The sequence below is a fragment of the Hylaeus anthracinus genome, unplaced genomic scaffold, assembly GCF_026225885.1.
Source record: "Hylaeus anthracinus isolate JK02 unplaced genomic scaffold, UHH_iyHylAnth1.0_haploid 1, whole genome shotgun sequence".
Classification (NCBI taxonomy): Eukaryota; Metazoa; Arthropoda; class Insecta; order Hymenoptera; family Colletidae; genus Hylaeus; species Hylaeus anthracinus.
Window position 1 is genome coordinate 240,066 of NW_026533255.1, and position 17,578 is coordinate 257,643.

At 39.0% G+C, this 17,578-nt stretch overlaps 1 protein-coding gene across 1 annotated transcript in view; it reads left to right on the forward strand.

Moving 5' to 3' along the window:
• Nucleotides 1–6,740: 6,740 nt before the first annotated feature.
• Nucleotides 6,741–17,578, forward strand: part of LOC128896486 (uncharacterized) — a 236,715-nt gene continuing 225,877 nt past the window's right edge. Inside the window, exon 1 of the mRNA XM_054159869.1 lies at nucleotides 6,741–7,255. The gene's annotated coding sequence lies outside the window, so the exon portion shown is untranslated. The remainder of the gene's footprint in view (nucleotides 7,256–17,578) is intronic.

Consider the following 17,578-nt stretch of genomic DNA (forward strand, 5'->3'; position numbering starts at 1 on the left):
CCGGAACTCGTGAAAGTTCCAAAAAGATCAGTTTTGCTGAGAAAATGTTTACATCTGCAGATCTAGCTATCTTTGCTGGAAAGAATATGCAGCCTCTACGAAATAGATTATGATGTGTGAATTTTACTTCTCTGACAACGTCATAAGTAGGACATTGGTACTAACAATTGTAACTAGACTGCGAATTTCGTGCATTTATGGAATGTTATGTAATATAGGAAAAATACAGAAAATATACGTAATATACATTGAATATATTCTACAATTAATATAATGGATACTAAATGTTGTAAGTAGCCTGCGAATTTTATACATTTATGGAATTTTCTGTAATATAGAAAACATTCAGAAAATACACGTAATGTATTGTAACGTAATGGTGAATATATTTTAGAATTAATACAATAAATACTAAGAATTGTAAGTAGACCGCGAATTTTATGTATTATATAATATTCTAATATATTCCAATATACTGCCATCTTTTTCTTCTTAAATTTTATGTATTATTATAGTGTATTATATGTTTCTTTTTTTTTTTTATTTCAATATCCAGTATGTCGCAATATTCTTCATACATAATTACAATACTCCAATATATTCCAAGACATTACAATATTCTTCTTTATAAATTGCAGTATTTCAATATACCCAGTTTTCTTAATACCTATACTGTTTTGATCAATGTCAAAACATTAAGAATTCTGTATTTCATAAAAAGTATATAGAAATTCTGCATACAAGTTACTCTAACACACCGAAACAGCTAAAAAAAATTGGTATTTGATTTTTCCAACTACGGCGCACCACATCCAAAATTATGAAAAAAATTGAGGATAATAATAACACTAATATACACTTCCAGTAATTATATAATCGTAGTTCTGAGATTCCTTCGATGCAAAACCAGCATTTTTCATCTTTTTTTTTGCATTTTTTATTTTTTACAGCTTAGATTTTGAATTGAATAATCTGAGAAAATTCTGGAACATGTAACATGCTAACTGACATATCTCCGATTTTTCTCAAAATGTTGCATGCCATAGGACGAGAGAAATTGATCAAAAACGTGATTTGTATTTTTTCCTGTTTACTTCCCCATCAGTCGAGATAGGGATTTGAAACTTGGCACAAATTAGTCTTTTTTGATGACCTATCGAATATATCATCGCAATTTGAAATCGGTCTAAGAGCACCTTTTGTGGAAAAGTGGAACAAATATGGACACTTTTTGTGATTAATATATTTAATAATTGATTAAAATATTAAGACATCATTAATCCCTCGCACATGTTTTTAACCTGATTCACTCTAACCTCTTTTCCTTACGCGTATACCAACCTAACTCACTCTCCACGCATACCAAAACTAATTTTTACACTTTTGACCCCCAAAACCGGCTATACAGGGTGTCTATGTATAAATTCGGACATACGCAGGGTGTCAATTCTACAACAAATTTCCAACAAAAAATTACTCTTAAACATTTTCTTTGTGTCGCCTTATTCTCGTGAATTTTCACTTTTAATATTTTTTCTGCGTTTTCGACTTGACACTCTTTAAACGGCCATAACTCCACCAAATTACAGTGCAAACTTAAAAGTAAGTATACCACTCGAAAGAGCGTTAAATTTTCCATCTCTCTGATGTCAAAACAAAATTTATTACGAAGATTTAACAAGTGAAAAATTAAGTCAAACTTTACATTGTGAAAATTTCAAAAAATTTGACTTTTACTCTATCCGTTTTTCGGTTTCAAAGACATAGTTGTTTGGCGGGCACTCTACAGGAAAAACTTCCTCGAAGTCTCAGCTTTTGAATGGTATTGTTAAAAAAAATTGTATGGTGGTATTTTCGGGAGAAAATGACGTTTAAATGCTGAAAAGCGTTCCAAATGCCCGCCTCCTAAATCAAAACTTATCGGTTCTCCTGCGCCGAAAAAATTGATTTTTTGCTTTGTGAAATCGATCGTGTTCCAATCTCTATATCATTTATCGGTACACCGAGGTTGATTTTGATTAAATAATCTCTAAAAACGAAAATTCAATGGATACATGTTCAAAAACAATTATTATTCACCTCGCACTCAGGTTCTACACACGGCTGGCAGAGGCTTGAAGTGTCAAAAAATCAACCGATGTTTCAATATGTCTTTGAAACCGAAAAACGGATAGAGTAAAAGTCAAATTTTTTGAAATTTTCACAATGTAAAGTTTGACTTAATTTTTCACTTGTTAAATCTTCGTAATAAATTTTGTTTTGACATCAGAGAGATGGAAAATTTAACGCTCTTTCGAGTGGTATACTTACTTTTAAGTTTGCACTGTAATTTGGTGGAGTTATGGCCGTTTAAAGAGTGTCAAGTCGAAAACGCAGAAAAAATATTAAAAGTGAAAATTCACGAGAATAAGGCGACACAAAGAAAATGTCTAAAAGTAATTTTTTGTTGGAAATTTGTTGTAGAATTGACACCCTGCGTATGTCCGAATTTATACATAGACACCCTGTATACCCTTTCAACGAAATCAATGACACGAAGGTCTTGCCTTCTCCTTGTCAGATGTTTCAATTGATGTTTCCAAGTGTAAATTTCGTGATCACACAACTTTATTTATAAATATTAAGATTTCGAGCTGAACTTTTTATCACATCAAAATATAGCCTACGTTACTAAGAGATAGTGTAAGTATGGAAATGGAAAGTCGATTATGGGACTAGGCCGATCGATTGACTTCGCAAGAAGAATACCTCGCATGGGAATAACGATGCAACGAGTGCCTTGAGTCGCTGGAAGAACATAGTCGACCAAAACGCCCTCGATTATCGATCGGCGTTCAACAATCGTTGGTCGCTCGTATCGCGCGTATCGATAGTCTAAAGTATTCGTTGCGCAGACGTTTCGTGTACGAAGGTGCCGGCAATCAAGCACTAGACTCTTGTGGCGTGAAATAGACACTGCGTTCGAGAGTCGCGTATTAACCGGCTTGTTTTAAATTCGCACTGCATCGAACCGCGTAACTTTCTTCAGGATAGGAGAGACATCGTGCTCGAGCATATACGGGGTGCATTGGTGAAACATAAGACGAGGGTTCGAGATCATTGCCATCTAACCGGTCGGTACAGAGGTCCCGCGCATTCCAATTGTAATCTAAATTATAAAAACTCTTTTTGCATTTCCATAATTTTTCATAATTTGTCCGGTTACGATTCGCATTTTATTATCGAAGAAATAGCTACAGCCTTCGAGGGTGCCGTCAGTGAATTGCCGATAACAAAAGAAAAATACATCTCGTTCACAAAAAGTGTCGAAGATCCAAATGGACCGTCGCGAAATTGTATAAAATTGAGATTCATCGATTCATACAAATTCTTGAGTACCAATCTCGATAAATTAGCGTCTTTCTTAGATAAAAGCAAATTAAGAATTTTACGAACCGTGTTTCAAAATTTGTCTACCAAAGATTTCGAATTATTGACGCGAAAGGGTGTTTTCCGTACGAGTACATTGATTGTGCCGAGAAATTGGAACAATCATGTTTGCCATCGCGCGAATCATTTTACAGTTCCTTCACGGGTGATACAGTATCGGAGAGCGAATCGGAGAGCGAACATGCAGTAACGCACGCGACATGGTATTCGTATTACAAAGATATACCGTGTCCTCCAATTCACACAATCATCCTGGCTCCGCGATTACATCGAATTAAATACAAAGTTTAGAACTCTCGACACAAACGATTTTGGAAAGAATTTGTATAAATTGATGAACAATGCGGTATTTGGCAAAACTATGGAGAATGTACGCAATCACGTCGATCTAAAATTAGTAACAAAATGGGAAGGGAGATATGGTGCAGAGACAATGATTGCAAAACCAAATTTCCACAGCCATAGCGTGTTTTTGGAAAACTTAGTTGCCATCGAACTGCGAAAGCTTGCGGTGAAGTTGAACAAATCAATCTATGTGGGTATGTGTATACTAGATATATCTAAGGTTTGTTTGTATAAATTCCATCACGATTACACGTTACCCACACATGGCGATAAATGTAAAGTTATGTACACCGATACGGATAGTTTAATTTACCACATCGAGTGTAAGAATATTTATGATACTATAAAACGCGATATTAATCGATTTGATACCAGCGATTATCCGGTAGGGAACGTTTACGATATACCGCTTGTAAACAAAAAAGTCCCCGGTTGGATGAAAGACGAAAACAATGGGGCCATAATAACAGAATTTGTTGGACTCAGAGCGAAAATATATGCACTGCGTGTAGATGGTAAAAAAGATACGAAAAAGGCGAAAGGTGTAAAAAGTAACGTTGTTTCCAGGATGATAACTTTCGACGACTACGAAACGAAATTGAAATGATTCGTAATCAGACACGTATAAGATCAAAATTACACAAAGTATACACAATGGCGGAATCAAAAATCGCCCTGAGTCCGTACGACGATAAGCGGGAATGACACCACTGACGTATCAATTCATTAGAACAACTCCGCGATGATGAGGGTTTTGCACGAATCGTTATCCTTGTTCAGACTCGATTCTAGTAAAACGAACGAAATCCCAACTATAAAGCTCTACTGGTAGACGTTGGTGTCAGAATATTGAAGACTTTTTTGACTATTATGTCGCCATCTTTGAAATCGTTCCAAAAACGATAAGGCTTGTACACGCATGCCAATATTTCTCAAGGTTCCTCATCCTCATCCTCCTGTATTCAGGATCGCCTTACCGAATCGGTTGTTGGCACCGACGGTGATTTTGGATGGTCTTCGATTAAGCAACACACTGCCCACTTTATGTTTTTCCGAAAAACGTTTCTCATCAGGTGATCTATGATTTGCACCTCTTCTTCGGAAAAATGTTTAATATCGCGTTGGAAGATATTGGCGAACGCAATTTCCTGGAGTGATGGTACATGCACAGTCGACATCTTCGTTTTTGACACTTTGGGATTCTATGCTGTGCTACGAATCTCTTCATATTTTATAACGTTGACCCCCACCCAGTATAGACAGAATGTGAAGCGTCGCTTCTTCATTGTATCATCCCAAACAGATGATTCCGCAGAATTCTATCACTCACATCCTCAACTGGTATATTTCTTTCACACGTGCCCTTATATTGATTTACTCCTAGTTCTCGAGCGTATTATGAGATTATTGTTACTAAGAATTTATATTACGTATAAAAAAATTAGATCGCGCGCTCTACGCAAAGGTGTGTATACTCAAAATAAATGTGGATAAGAAAGGGAAATGTGTGTAGGAGGGGAGATTTGCTGTTTCAGCATTTTTTTCCATCTGACAAAGAGTGAAAAGTGTCGAAGATCCAAGTGAAAAAACCGTACAAAAGTTGTTCGCTTTCGAATATACCTGGTAGAATCTAAGTACAACAAGTTTATAGAAATAATACAAAATGCTGAAATTAAGGATTATGCAAAGGCAATTGTTGAACATGAAAACTTTGAGTGTCATTCATTGATTGACTCTGAATTGTTAGCATTAGGTTTAGATGTAATGTTGGAATACAGTTATCAATAAAAAAATAGCTTGGATATATGTGTCTTCTTTCTAGCGCATTTCCTCCCATATCATATTCTCATCCGGTGTAATGTTTCAAAGCATGTTCTCCAGTATTCTCATCACCAAAGAATGATGTCACCTCTACCGTTGTTTTAATATTTAGTCCTTGAGAAATTGTATCGCGCAAATAAAAGATTTGCTGCCGAATTGTAATTTGCAAACTTTGCGTTTTTGGATCTTCTGCTTGAGGCCATCATCGCGAAACGTTCCTACCGATGGCTGTGTCAAAGATTGTAATGTAATATTATATGTTGCTCGGGGCATGAGTGCGAGGAAGAAAATACTCGGGCACGAGAGACAGGGAACCCGTGCGGCCCCCAACGACGCCCCCACTCCTGCGGGGGAAGAGGACAGTTTCCCCTCCCTTATAACGTACACGCTTACCTCCCCCGAAGACGACGAGCATGGGTTCCCCCTCCCTTACAGTGTGCGCGCTTATTTCGTTACATGTAAAATTTGCGATTTTCTTTCTTATCGATCTCTGATAACGATAATAATACTTACCAAACGTCGAACAATTGATGTTCTTGTCACGGAAAGTCCGGCGGGTGGACTTTCGCGAGCGGGGTGCCGACTCAGTCAGTCGCCAAAGTCGCAATCAGTAGGCGGGTGCGGAACTTAACCTAATACATAGACGCGGAACTTATCCCAGCGCGGAATCGTGGAACACACACAGATATATACATATATGTACACGCAGTGCATAACCCACACCGAAGCGCTACTGCGAAGTAGGGCGGGAATGGCGAGGATACTTCGCTTGACAGGAGGAGAAGGCCGAAACGGGTCGCTTGTACGACTCTTTTCCCCAGGCTGGGAGATCGCGGTAGCCCGGTGACGTTCCACAAACGCGTAACGTCTGCCAGCGATCGGATGCCCCCCGTTTCGTGAACTAAGTCACGGCGTAGGGGTTTTGGGTTAAACGGAGAGTGCGGGTGACGGAGAAAGGTGCTAACACAACAATTCCAGCGTCACTATTTCGTAGGAGGGTTGGTTAGAAGTCTGGGAGCAGTAATGCTTCCAAAAAAAGGTGAGAGTGTGAGTTTAGCATGTTTATCGCTCGTTTATTCTTTTGAATACTGCCGTACTGCCGTCTCGAGCAACTCTGGTTTTCCAGCGGCACGGCTGCGGTAGTTATGTACAATGGAACGCGGTTTCGCTTGCGCGAGTCGTCGTGGATATCGCAGCGCGCGACTCGCGACTAGCGGCGGACGGTGATAACAACCGTGGGAAGGAAGACGGCGCGCTTTGGTGCGAGAGCGAGGGAGAGGGCCGCGGCTACCGATTCTTTACATTTTTCTTCTTCTTTTTTACCGATCTCTGATGATTACCTATGATAATTACCTCATCTTTTCTAATCTTACATGTTGCACGAGAAAGCGGGCATGAGTGCGAGGAAGAAAATACTTAGGCCCGAGAGAGAGAGGGAACCCACGTGGCCCGAAAAAACACCCCCACTCCTGCGCGCTTATTTCGTTACATGTAAAATTTGCGTTTTCCTTTTTTACCGATCACTGATAATTACCGACCGGTGGTAATAATTATGTTTTACCTTACCGACCGTAGGTAATAATTACCGACCTCACACCACTCGTGGCCCTCCCCCTCGGAGATCCTGGGTTAGAACTGGCCTAGCTATACTACTTATATGGTGCGAGTTCCCCGTTTTACGTATGGAACCCAATGAGTACCAGGTCCCTCGAAAGTATCAAATTTACGATTCCGATCTCGTTCCTGTGTATCCCATCTATTGGTAAAGTATTGCATATAAAAATACCCCTGAAATATGGTATACGCATACGCTTTGCCAGTTGCTGTAGTTGTACGTTGGTGGTTACCCCTTCAGGCATTTTAATTTTGACGTTTTTTTTTTCTCTTTGAAACTCCTCGTCCACGTTTGTACGGCGCGAGATAAAGTCTACGACCTTTCATAGCATGATTATGCCGTTGCATTTCCTCTAGCTGTTTTCGCGCAGACTTGGTGTCATTCACGGCCTTAGCCACGCCAGCAGCAGCACCGGTTAACGCTCCTATAGCTGATAACGCAGGTAGGAGGAACGGGAGGATACCGCCACGCTTTGCTATCGGTAGAGCTCGCTCCCCCTTGTTCTTCTTACTACGACTCTTTTTCTTCTTGAGCCCCATTCCAAGCTTCGTCTCAGCTTTCATCGCAGTCGAACCAGTTGCAGCAGTCGCCCTCGCAGTACGCCGAATGTAGCATCTTTCGCAGTTATGCGCTGGCGTGCTCGATCAGCTAAAATTCGATATGCCTCGTGACGATTGGTCAAATCTTTGTTTCAAGAGTACGCAATATCGTATTCTCTACAGGCTGCATCCAACGGATTTAGACCTCGATCGCCGCGTGCTAAACGTTTGTCCAGGCGTGTACCCGGTCCGCAAAATTGATACCCTGGCACATGTAGCTCAAACGGTAATTTGTTTATTAGAGTATTTACAAGTCCTGCTCCCGTCCTTCTACGCATAGGTAACAATTTTTTTTCATAGGCGTTGGTCTGTCTATGTGCGTACGTTGATCTGGACGATTGTAATGGAAGAGACACCTACGATAAGACTGGACTTCAGGATCAGCTCTTATATGTCTCGGTAGTTTATCCCACGCGTAATGAATGTCGCTAGTCCAATTGCTCCACAGTCAAGTCGAACAGTGTATCACCATCAATTAGTATGAAAGCCATTTCTGCACTGACTGATATGTCTGGGTCATGCTAGTATAAATACCCCCAACATCGACACATACCTTTTCTTTACCACGTTTAATTTACCACATCGAATGTGAGAATATTTATAATACTATTAGAACCGGCCTAGCTATACTACACATATATTTCGATAGTTTTTCGGCAATCTTCGACCGCCGAGGGAACTGATACAATATTTCAAGAATAGCGTAATCGAGTATAATCACATGTCTTATTAGCGCTATAATCAGAGCAATTGCGGACAGCTATGTTTGCAGTTTCTGCAGACGGTTGACAATCAATTTAAGGAGAGTCATTGCACACTTTAACTCCAGTATTCGTTTGAACATGTCGCTGACGTTGACGCATACCGGCCAAAGTAGCATTCTCCCAGTAAGCTATTTTCCGGCCATTGATCTGAGCGATGGTGATTACGAGCTCGGTCTTACGGATTTTGAGACTTATTACACAATACCGAATGTAAATTTGTCGAATAATAAATTTTACTATGATAACGATGATAAGGAAATCATTATTCCCGGAGGATCTTACGAGCTGGATGACATTCACATGTATTTGCGACGATCGCTTTCGCAAGGTAATGAGGGGAACTCGTAGATACTTAGAGTTAACAACAATCAAGTGCGAAATCAAGTGCGATTAGAGCATTAATCCTACCAAACCCAATACTATTGGCTCGTTGCTGGGGTTTTCGACGAATCGGTTGCTGCAACCGCGAAAATGGCACGAATCGGATGCGCCAATCAATATAATGAACGTAAATATTATTCGCATTGAATGCAACGTGACGGCTGGAACTTACAGCAATAACAAGAGCGTGCACACGATACACGAGTTTTCGCCTACCGTTCCACTTGGATATAAGATATCGGAAAGACCGACACAGATCATTTACCTTCCGATCACTGCACGAAGCATTTCGGATTTGACGATTCGCGTCGTGGATAAAGACAGTCAATTGTTAAATTTTCGAGGGGAACAGATCATCGTTCGACTGCATGTACGGAGACAACGGCCGTAGTGGGAGATGCTTGCGTTGAACGAAGCGGAGCAGATGACACGTGAAAACACAGAGAAAACAATTCGATCGCCTGCGAAACTCACTGTATCGAATATTGGCTGTCTAAAACCATTGGGCGAGAAGACAATTCGATCACCTGCGAAGCTGACTGCATCGAATGTTGAATTTCTGAAATCGTTGGGTTTCGTTGTACGAAATGGCTAATATCTTAAACATTGGAGGCGAATCGATCTTTGACGACAGTATCGCCAAGATTGAGACTCACACATACAACCCATACGCCAACACAACGTTTGAACACAACGATGAGATACGAATACCTATACAACAGCAGGATTTATACACGTTACCATGCGAGAGCTTTCTATACGTTGAAGGAAGATTCAGAGTAAAGAAACCAAAGGAAGGGGTGGAAGCACACCTTGGAAACAATTGTGTCGCCTTTATGTTTGATGAAATTCGATATGAATTCAATGGTGTGGAGATTGATCGCAACAGAAACGTTGGAATAATAAGCATCATCAAAAATTTTGTGTCCCTAACATTTGACAAATCGCTAATTTTACGGAATGCTGGTTGGATCACACAGTCAAACATACCGATAGGTTACTTCAACTTTTGTGTACCGCTCAACATGATGTTGGGTTTTTGCGAAGATTACAGGTGTATAGTAATCAACGCTCGTCACGAACTCATTCTTATACGCGCGCGCAGTGATAATAATTGCATCGTTGGAGATTCCACGCTGGAACCGGTGGTCGAATTATTAAAGATACAATGGCGAATGCCTCGCATTGTACTGAATGATACGAATGAACTATCGTTGTTGCGAATTTTGTAAAGCGGGCAATACCGAAGGATGAATTTTCGTTCGTGGGACCTGTACGAGTACCCTTTGTTGCAAAGTACGACAAAACATTCGTGGGCCGTTAAAACTGCGACTCAGCTGGAGAAACCGCGATACGTCATTTTTGCACTGCAAACTGGTCGAAAAAATATCATGTCTGAAGATGCGAGCAACTTCGATGCACGTAAATTGACCAACGTGAAACTTTATCTAAACTCTGACTTTTATTCATACGATGACTTGAATCTTGATTTTGATAGTAACAGATATGCTATTCTTTTTTTATATGTATGCACGTTTTCGTAAAGTTTATTACGGATACGACTGTTACGAAACGCTTTGCAACACGGATAACTTTTTGTTGCATGGGCCGTTTGTAGTCATCGATTGCTCGCGACAGAACGAATCAATCAAGAGCGCCACCGTAGATATGAGGATAGAATTTGATAGCAAAGAAAACGTGCCAACAAATACTACTGCGTACTGTCTTATTTTGCATGATCGCGTCATCGAATACTGTCTATTGTCCAACGTTGTGCGCAAAATCACATAAACTGCAGCATCTGCAATATTTGTAATATGTAAGAGAGATGGACACCTTTAGAAATGGTAATGCAGTGAGGAGAGTCGTTATGATAAAAAAAAATAAAAAAATTATGCCAAGTACACGAAAAAGTGGAGGACGAGAAAGACTAATCACAAAAAAATAGAAGATCCCCATAAAAAATTACAACAAAGTAAAAAACGATGTGAAATCGAAATGAGTTGCCAGTACATGAAGGTGCTTTCCAGCAAAGTGCAAAGGCGACACTGTATAACACAATGAAAAATTCGGTGCTTTCCAACTATGCGCAGCTAAAACGCTGTGTTCAACAGTGCAGACGTTCAGACCCTAATGACAACTCATGTAAACTGACTGCTCCGCACTTTGGCAGTGAAATGAAGAAGGTAAATCGTGTATCAACCACAAACTGAAACTGTTTAGACATTTGCCTAGATGTCCGTGACCTGGAAGTTAAATGCTTGGCGTGGTCAGGCAAGGTCAAGGTTTTGATGAATAAGAATTATTTTAAAACACAATAAAATGAAAATGTACTCATATTGTCAAAGTTTTAAATTGACAAATTATGTGAAAGTCTGCGAGAGAGAAAGTATGGGTATTAATGATCTGAGAATGCTTTGCCTGGTCACGCCAAGCATTTGGCTTCCAGGCTACGGACATCTAAGCAAATGTCTAAACAATCTCAGTTTGTGGTTGATACACTATTTAGCTTCTTCATTTCACCGCCAAAGTGCGGATTAGTCAGTTTACATGAGTTGTCATTAGGATCTGAACCTGTGCACTGTTGAACACAGCGTTTTAACTGCGCATAGTTGGAAAGCACCGAATTTTTCATTGTGTTATACAGTGTCGCCTCTGCACTTTGATGGAAAACGTTTTCATGTACTGGCAGCTCATTTCGATTTCACTTCTTTTTCTACTTTCTTGAATTTTTTTAGGGGGATCTTCTAGTTTTCTATGATTACTCTTTAAGTTCTCCACTTTTTCATGGACTTGGGGTAATTTTTTTTACTTTTTTGAAGTTTTTTATGGGGATTTCGTTACATGTAAAATTTGCGTTTTTCTTTCTTACCGATCTAATTACCCACCGGTGGTCTCCCTCTCTACCATCGGTACTAATTAACGACAGTAAGTAATAATTACATCCTATCTTACCGACCGTTGATAATAATTACCGACCCACCACGCGCGCTCTCGCCCCCCCCCCCCCTCTGGAAGCCGTTGTGTTAGAACCGGCCTAGCTATACTACTCAGATACCCGCAGTATACTTTGTCTACCTATCCGACGAACATGTTTGCATAGGGGGATTTCGCGTGAAATTAGCGCTCGCCGTAGGTAGATGGATCAAAACAAAAATTGTGCAACCGTCTCTTCTCGCTAGTTGATCGTATAATAAATGAGAACTGCAAAGGTATGTACATAAAAAAACCGGTTTTCCGTACATGCTGAATCATATCTAAAACCTGTCCGCTTCTTTCACGTTCGCATCCACGCCGAATGACGTTCGCGCAACAAACACATGTAACATGGAAAATACGCAAATCTTGCATTAAAGATTATTATTTTTTCTAGCGGATATTATATCTCGCGATTCGGCGTTGCTTTGTGCCATCACGTTTCTGTTACCTTATCGGAAATTCCCCATTGAAATGAACGAGTTACGTTTTAACTAGCTATCAACTGAATTGTTTATGAACCCTAATCAGAGGATTTGAATTTAGGTTTTCTGTTGGCCTCGAATTAGCTAACGAGGAGAGTGCAAGGGTCATCGATGTTTATTTACGTAGATCGAATTCTTTCTATAATTCTACGTAAAGAAGTATTAGGATAAAGATGTCAAAAGTGATTATTAATTCACGAGGTATTATTTTCAATAATTATCTTTGTTGGAAAAGATGTTTATTTTGATATTAATAATTTTGTATCATTTTACCAGTTAGAATTTTTTACGTAGAGCGACAAAAAGATTCAATCTATGTGAATAGAAATATGCATTTTTATTAAAAAAATTATGCAACTATCAAATGCACATGCACCATTGCATTTGTAAAAAAAATATTGTTCTACAAATATAGTATTACTAATCTCCACTAAAGTTGGTGAATGTGATAAATTCTGGAATACTTACAAAATTCACCAATGATTTTATATAACCCCCACTCGTAATAGGGAATGTGATAAATGCAGTTGAAGGGTCCTCGGAACTAATGGTACTCTTGAAATCTGAAAACTGCCGCGAAACTGTACTTCGATGGAAAAAGGGGCTAAAAACGCCATTTCCAGTCACTTTTTCCCTGATGGGAACTGTCTATTATAGTTACATCCCCCGTTTAGACAGCTGACACATTCAGATTTTTGATCCGACACACTCTTAAAATTTTAAAATTTAACATTTTTTCAACAATTTTGAAAATTTCATTTTAACGTACTGGAATGGCTAAATGCGTATTTGACTAAGTCAACAAATCGATACATGGATACTAGAACTAGACGACTAGAATAAATGTTCACGCTACATCCATGTGACTAAAAATAACCATTAATTGAATTTTTAGTTGTAAATTATAAAATATTGTTATTCGCAGCCTCTCGCGTGACAATGTCCAACAAAAAAACTATCTCTCTAACTAGTAACTACTCAAAAAACTAAGCTGAATTCTATGGGCTCAATCAGTCAAGATATTTATCACATTCACTAACTTTAAGGGGCATTATGCATAATAGCATACGCCATAGCATATATGTATTTATTTGTAGGACAATATTTCTTTTACAAATGCAATGGTGCATATATATATTGAATATGTCGAAAATATTGAAAATATTGAGAATATTTTATTTAGAATATATTCAGAAAAAATATATATATATATACACTGACGGACAAAATTAAAAGAACACTTTTTTAAGACGTCATATCTATGGGAGTTTTCAACCGATTTTGAGGAAACTTCGCCAGGAGTAGTTTTGAAGTGTCCTCTAAATGTGCGCAAAGTTGCATTGGCGAGGGTTGATACGAAGGGGTTAATTCACTCCCGTAAAGAGGGGCACGTCGAAAAACGCCACTTCTGAAGAGGCCAGGGGTGACGGAAGGGGTTGGAAAAATCAAAAAAGCCTTTGGGGCGACCCTCCTCGATGCCCTCTACAAAATGCACCCTTCAAAATCCCTATCGGGCAAACCCACGCTTCACAACACTTCGCCCCTCCAAAATCCACAATTTTTGGACTACAGTCCCGAATTTGGGCTCAATGCATTCCCTGGAATCTCCTGATCCAGGAAATGCCAACGCTCACGCCGTACGCCCCATAGGCACCCCTTGGAGGGATGGAACAGTTCGCCACTTTTCAACACCCTTCGTAAGGGAGCACTTTCACCCCTCGAAGGGCGATGAAATTCACCATGTTTATTCTCGGTACGTTAAGGATCAATGTCACTTAAAGCTCGTTTCGAAAACTGCCCCTGAAGCTGAACAGGGTGGCCCAGAGTTAGGGGTGGTCCACCCACAGGTTTAGGGGTTGGAACGATGTTTCGTTGCGTGAAACACATGTGATATGGTCCAAGGCATTGGAGTGACACAGTTTTGATGTCTTTTCCCTGTGTGGATAGGATTAAAATACGAAAATGTCGTTTTTTTGGAAAACCCACCCGCGAGTTTAGGCCTCTGTACTAGGTGAACGAGTAACCCCACGTCAACGCCATTCGTGGATTCGGACGCGCGAATGCTTTATTAACAGGTCCCCAAAAATTCGGATATTTTGAATCACGCTTTCATTGTCAAATCTACTCTGATTTTGTCAGAAAAATATGTCGTATTACTTTAATATTGTACAGGGTGTCCCAAAAGTCGGGGAGGAGCCGGAAATGGGGGGTAGCTGAGACGATTCTGAAAAACAATTTCCTTTGCAAAAATGTCGGATGGGGCTTCGTTAAGGAGATATTAAGCGAGAACTCCGACCAATCAGAGCGCGCGTAGACCGTTCGAGTGGCCGTGGTAACGAAGGCTACGCGCTGGCGGCCGCGCTTGTACGCGCACAAGTGATTCGACGCACGTGCATCGAAGGACATTGACGCTGCCGCCTAGCGCGTAGCCTTCGCAACCGCGGCCGCTCGAACGGTCTACGCGCACTCTGATTGGTCGGGGTTTTCTCTTAATATCTCTTTAACGAAGCCCCATCCGACATTTTTGCAAAGGAACTTGTTGTTCGGAATTGTCTCAGCTACCCCCCATTTCCGGCTCCTCACCGACTTTTGGGACACCTTGTATACTTTTTATTTCAAAAAGTAATTGTGATCATGAATAATGGTAATTTTCAACCGACTTCGAAAAGGAGGAGGTTTTTTTTTCGTTTATACATATATGTAAAGAAAGTATGGGGTACTTCTTTAAAAAGTATCCTCACGCACTTACGGCGCAACAGTTTCGGAATTAGGACACAAGAGGGAGAAAGGAACGTAAAAGAAATAGAAAGAGAATAGTGAAAGTGAAAGAGTGAATGATTGACATTTAATGTCGTTTCTCTTTCCACAGATAAAAACCCGTTGTAAATAATGTAATATAGTAACATAATTAATAAAATAAAAAAATCTCTTTCCACAGAGAAACTCATTTTGCAGTTATTCCACCAAACCGAACCTAACTGAGAGTCATGTATCATTATATATATAAAAGCAAACATATATACATATATGTGTCACCATCCTCCAAGTGATTAAAGGAGGAATTCTACCTAGGACAATCCGAAAATGGTGCACGTTTGTGAATTTTTTGTTGGACAAATGGTCAATTTTGTGGTAGTAAGTTTTAAGGTATTCGCAAGAATGCTTCTTAGTACACGTATCACATTTTTTGCATTTAAAAATATCTTAAATTAAAAAAGTTGTGAAAATCATCACCAATGTGGTTTTTTACGTCAGTATTCCGCGGTGACCACTTCGCTTCAGAGCTGGGTTTGTTAATTTAAAATATTTTTAGATACAAAATTTGCGACACATGTATTAGGAAATGTTCTTTCGAATAGCTTAAAACTTATTACCAGAAACTTTTCCGTTCGGCCCCAAAAAATCATAAATATGCGTTTTTTGTCCTAAGTAGGCTTCCCACCTAAAAATACCTACTTGTTGCGCCAAACTCGACTCCGCGGCTTTCGTAGATGCCCATGCTCGTCGATTTTGTAATTCGGCATTATTTTCTCACGCGTAGACGTAATTGCGTGCATTCGTGGCTACCGTGCCACCATCAGCAAACAAGGAAAGTCGAGTTCGATGGATAAACTGACACGAGGTGTATATACGCGCGAATATAGCGCGAGCATCCTGTCGTGACGCCGACGTCTCGTCCTAAATTTCTCTTGGTTTCATCAAGCCTCAGAAGTGAGCAATTTTCGTGTCTGTTCATTGAAAAACTTCTAACAGAAACAGTATTAGCTAAATTACAGATTTTTATTATTAGTACCTGTACAAGTTTTATAAATAGACTATGATAATAGATTTTTATGCATTTATAGGAAATTTGACTGTGCAAGAAGCTACAAAATGCATGCAGTATTCAAGAGTATGAAAAAAAAATATTGAAAGTATCATAAAGTTCATATTATAATATTTGCAGAGTGAAATAAATTCCTACGTAGGTTCAATTTTTGTGGGTACGTTTGCAATGATTTTATTTTGCATAAAGTTTCGCAGTCTATATAGAAGAATAACTGTACAACTTTTGGTATTTTGAGCAGTGTTGGAAAATAGAGAGATTGAAATAATATGAAACTGACCACACATGTTCCGCATGAAAGGAAACGCTTTTTTCAAATTTTGAATTGAGTTTTCCTTAAAATTTCACGTATATTAATTGATATTATCAATTCATTTTATTAAAATTGATATATTTACTTTTATTTACATATTATAATTTCACATTTTCGAATTTTTACAACGATTTATATTAAGAAATTTCTAGCAAAAACAACACGAATATTGCAAAATAAAAATACTAATTGATAGCACAGGCATTATTATTAAATGTAGGAATAAACTATTAATCTTTTTAAAGTAAATTGACAATTTATTTACAAAAAATCATGTATCTTTTAACCTTCTTCCTAGTGTACGCTATTACTTCCTCGATATTCTTGTGCATCTCCTCGAATGTTTAGTGGCGTATATCTGTCAAACGATATTGGAGTGACCTGAATAGATGATAATCACTAGGAGCTAGGTCTGGGAAACAAGCTGCACGGGGTAGAGTTTCTCGATTCAAAGAATAAATCATACTATCTTGTCTTATAGCAAAATGACTTGACGCGTTTTGGTATCAGAAAACTGTTTCATTCTTTCGAGTTTATCTCTGACGCGAATCACTCGATTCTGACTGATATGTGCATTATTACTAGAATGCGGATCTTTATGCAAATGCATATTTTTATAGAAAATAGATAGACGAATGGGACCTGAACAGAAATTTATGTCGTGATTAGATGATTCCAAAAATAAATTTTTTATTTTGCATATTTTGCATATAGCATATGTTGTATATCTTTTGCATAAATGCATATCTGATTATTTAATGGTCCGCCAGAGAAAATAAGATAGATATGCCTAAAAGATTGATCAGGTACGATCGACAACATGTTCTAATTTTAATTTGGTAAGTACTGAATTGACATACAGTGAGAGACAAAACAAAGCCGATGATATGATGGGTAAACAGATGGAGTCACGGCGCAGTTAATCAGTAAAATTTAACATTTATTCAGAACCATTTCTAAATGTTACCTGAGGCCATAAAGAAATTGGCAACAATAAGATTACCTCTAATAGAATCTATAGATT